The 5,757-nt window shown below is 35.2% G+C and overlaps 1 long non-coding RNA gene across 1 annotated transcript; it reads right to left on the bottom strand.

Annotated features, from left to right (window-relative positions):
* Positions 1-1,853: 1,853 nt before the first annotated feature.
* Positions 1,854-3,222, bottom strand: LOC149946442 (uncharacterized). Its single transcript, XR_016480463.1, has 2 exons — positions 2,650-3,222; positions 1,854-2,280 (listed from the first exon to the last, which is right to left on the bottom strand). It is a non-coding gene; the product is annotated as an uncharacterized LOC149946442 (long non-coding RNA).
* Positions 3,223-5,757: the final 2,535 nt, after the last annotated feature.

Raw genomic sequence — 5,757 nt, 5'->3', positions numbered from 1 at the left:
TTTTTGGCCAAATAGCAGACCAAGACGCGAAAATTCAAATTACTAGTAGACGAAAAACAACAAAGCGCGGGAATATTTTAATGCAATGTTCCATTTGCGGTTTATTCTAGTCACGGCCAACTTCGATCACGCGTACCGCGCTTTAGCGGCCCCGTCAATCGCCTCTCATCTAATGTTAATTTGCGTGTATGAATAATCCCGATAGGGGCGCTACATACGAGCAAAAACCTACTATCGCCAAAGGCGGGGAATACAAATCGCGGAAAAATGATTTTTTTTTTCGGTTTTCCACTTTCCTTTTTAGAAAAAACAATAAGGTATAGTAAGTTAAACTATCTTTTCGCAATATATTTATGTATAATTCATAGTTTAAAAAGATTACCTTATAAATATTAAATGAAGAAAAAGAGACGCGTTTTTTACGCGAAGGCGCCATATTAGAATACATAGTTTTGAAGGCTGTAGAGGTGTTTAGAGCGTTTTGATGCGTATATAATATATCTCTTAAACTTTATAAAACTTTAATAATAACAAATCTTTATTAATGGTATATATATCCAAATTCATGAGTTTATTACCGTTCTTAGGTAGTATTTTCTGTAAATCTAATTAGTTTTAAGAGTAAGAATCTTAAAACTAATACAATTGAAGATAAAAGATAAACCATGTAAATAGAAAAGACCTACCTTTCCACGAGTTTACTAGCGAAGAAAGCCTTAGAAGTTTGTGGTTTAAAAAACATTAGTTGGGATGATCATGGACTAATACACAGATGGTCTGCAGCCTGCATTTCAAGGAGGATGATTTCTGTTCAGGTTTGTACCTTTATTATGGGAAACGTTTTCAGTCAGAAAAAATTACAAACCGGCCCTTACTAAATATACAATATAATTCTAGGTTTAAAAATACGAAAGCTTAAAACTTGTTGAAACCTAAAATTATAATTTATTGCGCTCATAATATATTTTAACTTAATATTATTTAATTGAAAATGTTAAAATAATATATTACCCTGAAGTTACATTGAATCTTCTTTTCACTTTTTGTTTTATTTATTTATTTACATGTGTTTTAAGTATTACCCAATAATACTATGTTGCTGGGTGCATCTAGAGGAAGTTATTGGTTTCTGTTTAACTCTTTTATAATTTATAAACACCATTAAAAAATTGTAATCTTTAAAAAATATTATACTATTATTTAAATATTAACCTACTTTCGGTTCAATTAAATGTTTTTTAAAATTCATTTAAAAAAAAGGTGTATTTAGTTTATTTTTCCTATCTGACTAACGTTAAAGTTTAGTCGTAGCGTAGCCCTGGCGGGAAAATATATACACCGTAAATTCAGGCGATTGGCGGGGCTGCTAAAGCGCGGTACGCGTGATCGAAGTTGGCTGTGTTCTAGTCGATTGGGCGAGATCTATGACGTCAGAGACAGATTCCGAGCTAATCTTGAACAATCAAATTGAAAACGCTATTTGGTTTTCATATATCGTTATTGTCGTTAGGCCTTGGCTCTGTCAATAAATTGACGAAAAACATTTTTCGGAAAGTGATAATTAATGAGCTAGAAACACAAATTCTAATAGCTTAAAAGAACCCGATATATCGGGTTCTATTATTTATCTTATTAAAGTAGGTAAAAAGCGTTTTCTTCAATTTATTTGCTGAGCTCTTTGCGTATCACAGTCCGCCATTGTGTTTGTGAGTTTCAAAAACGTCTCTGCAACGGGTCCCTAGAGGCTAAAAATACAAGGGTGACATTTTCTAATGCCTAGATCTTTAAAATTCCAAAAAGCCTCTTTAAAATATGGCGAGATGAATGAAATTTTTCTCCGTCAAAAATACCCATTCTAATGAAACAATGCAGTTTAAATATCTGTAAACTTTAATTACAAATAAATCCCCATTTAAAATAACATAAATAAACAAAATATTAAAAAAAATTACAAAGTTTAAAAAGCTAACAAAAAGTTCACTTCGATTTAAAATAAAATTAATATTTCTGAAAATTTTGGGGAGTCAATAAATAACAAATTAAACGGAACACCACATAATAATTTAAAAACAAAAATATAAAATTGCGCTGTTGCCAACTGCTGTCCCTAATGGGCGAGGCAACATTTCGTAATTAAGAACTGGCAGCATGACAACACGGACTAGAAGATCCAGCTCAACGTTGAACTGCGCAGAGCACGAGTCAAGTCCAGTCGTTTCATCGTTTTGGATGAAGGAGCCTTTTTCAGCCACTTCACGTCAAGCCGATCGATGATCAAGCCTGAGAGTTATATAATTTAAAAAAAAAATATTATCATGGGTTTAATTTTTTTCTAGATACGGATTAATGAAACCTCCAAGATTGAAGAGCTGAAATTTTAGCGAGGGGTGTTCAGGGGCGTCGGAACAAGGGGAGGGGGCAGCCCCGTTGATTCAAACTCCTGCCTAGATTTTAAGTTTTTTTATCGGGTAGGCAATTGTTTTAAAAATACCAATTAAACGATTTTTTTTTACCGCGGGTCCGCCTCATATTTGACCTAACAATCTTTGGCATATTTTGTCCCTTTTTTCAACGTAAGAATGATCAACTTAAAATCCTAAATACCCAGAAAAAAGATTTGGTAAAGTTAGGATTTTGAGTAGTACTTACAATTTCTCAGATCAGCCATTTCGATAACGATTAAAGTCTGTCTGACGGATGAATTGGTACGAAATGGTCCAATTGGGTTCAGAAGGGATTCCGGGATGGATGTGGTCCCCGCCACTTCCGTCCTTGGCATCGTACCAACTTCAGCGCTCATAAACCAACACGCAGTGAATACGAAATCCAGATTAGTTCAGAGTCAAAAGTCGCGCTTAGTTTTGATACCTTACACAAGAGAGCAAGACACGAATAAACTTTAAAGTAAAATGCAATTTGATAAAGGTTCCAGTTAGAAGCAGTTTATCAGGATAAAATCGGTAAACTAAACTACTTTAAACGGGTTTCAGCGCGAAATTAAAATGTAAAATTTAAAATAAAGAGAACTGATATTAGTAATCAGGAAACTACAAATTTCAAATAAACAGAATGAAAACTTGAAGCAAACTGCAGGAAAACGTTCGAAAGAATGCCAACGAAAGAACGTTAGCGATACAATCTGACTGCTTGGAGAAAATAAACTGAAGGAATTTCACACGGGAGACTGGATCGACGGCAGCGACACGCGGTTGCCGATGACGCAATTATAAACATAAATACTTTTTATTCAGAATAGCTGCCCGTGCGAGAGAAGTTCAACATTTCCCACAAATGACACCAGATGACCAAACGTAAGCAATACCAAAATGCGTCGGTGAATTCAAAATAATTACATCATTTGAGACAGATGTTATTTTAGCACTTAGCGCTTTTTAAAATCCAAAACGTTGACGGAAAAGTATAGAAATATAACCTACTGATGTTTTACGTTAAACAAAAGAGGTTTTTAAAAAAATATATAATCTTCTCCGTCTACATTTGCAGTGATCAAAAACTTTCTTCTTCGCTTGGTTAGGGTATAAATACTCTTTGGATTGACTTTGAAATGCTGTTATGCATGTCCAAATTATTTGGTTCTGGGAAAACATTTTCCGTAGTTTTGAATGAGGGTGATTTCTCTTGAGCGTAGGAACTGGGGCTTCATTTTCTTTCCGTGGCGCAGCAGCCAGGCTATGAAGTGAAAATACACGCAACCAGAGGATGCTTACGTCAAGTAGTCATATAAGCCTGGTGAGCCAGCCCACTTTATTTAACCAAATTCGATACAGGAGGCGGATAACGAGCTGGATAAAGGTCGTTCAAGATTAATAGCCCCAACGGTACATCTTCTCTCTCGGCTTGCAGCCCCGTGGATTTTGCCCACCTGCCAAGAATGCCTCAGCGCGCATTGTCTTACATTCGACGTAGTTTCATTTCCGGTCGTTAATCCAAACGCATTCGCTGCCTGTTGACATTCTTTACCCAAATGTTTACATTTATAGACGTAATTGCTCATTAAAACGTACTTATTTCTTTCTCTTTCGTAAATTTCGAATCAGTGGCGTAGCTAAGCCTGTATTTATCTCATAGATCGTTAGGAATATACGGACCCCCTACAGCAAAATTGATGTTGATTTTATTTTCAATAGAAGGCTTTATATCGAGAATCCATTCTTTAGAATATCTATAACCAGTTTGACAGTCACTCCTTAATAACAAGTTTTGGACGTTTTCCTATTTTTTATTTTTTTTTACCATAGTCCCTTAACTTCTGAGTGTGTTTGTCAAATCTTTAACTATTAGATGCAGCTGTTTAATACGTACATATTTGTTTTTCACAGACCGGCGATAATTGCAGAGCCGCCGAGAGCGGGCCCGGGCCCCGGTAAAACATAAATTTTGGGCCGTAACAGAGCCGTTACTGCTGAAGATAGATATACTTTTTCAGAGAAAACCAGAGATAAGTATACCTCGTAGGTTCAAACACGGGCTAATAGGCGGCACGGGCCCCGGTAATTTGTACCGGCTTCCCCCTCTCTTGTCGGGCCTGGATAATTGTAAAGCTGATATAAGTTTATCTCATTGGAAGAGGTACGTGCTTTAGTCTTTGAGGCTGTTGGAGTTAAATTTAGATTTATTTTTACCTCCAACTCTAATTGAGCTACAGAAGTAGAGGCTGAACTTATTGTCCGAGAAAGATCACCATTTCCAGAAGTGTTACGAGCTCTAGCTATAGTTTTTCAAGCTGTTCAAAAGTCCACATTAATGTAATGTATTACAGTGAAAATTTGTGTAAACCTCGGTAAACTTACCGGAAGCCACTATAGAAATCAAATCTTTATTTAAATTAAATTCTAAGTCTAGCTGGGCTAAAGAAATAGAGGTCAACCCTTCTGACAAAGACATATCATCATTTAGTTATGTTGAAGTTGAAGCTATTCAAATAATTAAGTAATATCTTACCAAGAGAAGTTGGACTAAAATTGCATCTAGACGTTTAGTATAGATATTTAATGACCTTTTCGGACTGTCATTACAGATACGTTTCTATGGACTTTTTTCATCAAGCTGGTGTGTTTTTTTCACTGAAATGTAAAAAGTATTTAAATTTCAAAAATTTAACCCATAATCAGTGCAATTTAGTTTTCAATAATGTTTTTGCACTGACCAGAAGTCTTAACCAACTGCTTTGCAGTATTTGTTATATCACTTACAAGGTGTTAGTGCTGCTATTGTTAGATTTTCTGTACTGTTCAATGATGTTAATATGGTAGGAACAGCATTAGATGCTAAACAATTTTGTTTCCCAGGGCAATCACTCTTCTTTTCCATTAATAATATGCACAAAGACAAAGTCTCGCAAAATGAAGTTCGTAAACACGGTTTTCGTCAGTCAATTTGAAGTCTAATTCACTTAAAACATTTTCTTGCCATAAATGTCTTTTGTTGGGTTCTTTAGGAATTTTGAAAAAATTCAACTTTGTCCCTCGATTTTTTTATATGAGGATAAAATTACAATTAGGAATGTAGAATGTGGTAATTTTAGCCCTATTTTCTTCACAAGGCTAAGCAAGTAGTGGGTCACGTTTTGATTTAAAACGCACCGTAGCAAGGACTCTTTAATTCCGTCAATACAACCGAGACACGTTAAACTTACTGTCAAAATTTAATGATTAACGAATTCATAACTGATTCAGTGCAACAATTAAATTTTAAAGTAAAGTGGAGCAGGGGACCGACTTAAGAGACGTTAGCTGC

This window comes from Leiobunum rupestre, chromosome 4 (genome assembly GCF_980474605.1).
Source record: "Leiobunum rupestre chromosome 4, qqLeiRupe1.1.hap1, whole genome shotgun sequence".
Taxonomy (NCBI): Eukaryota; Metazoa; Arthropoda; class Arachnida; order Opiliones; family Sclerosomatidae; genus Leiobunum; species Leiobunum rupestre.
Note: the sequence above shows the minus strand (reverse complement) of the source record. Positions and strands in the feature narration are given on the sequence as shown.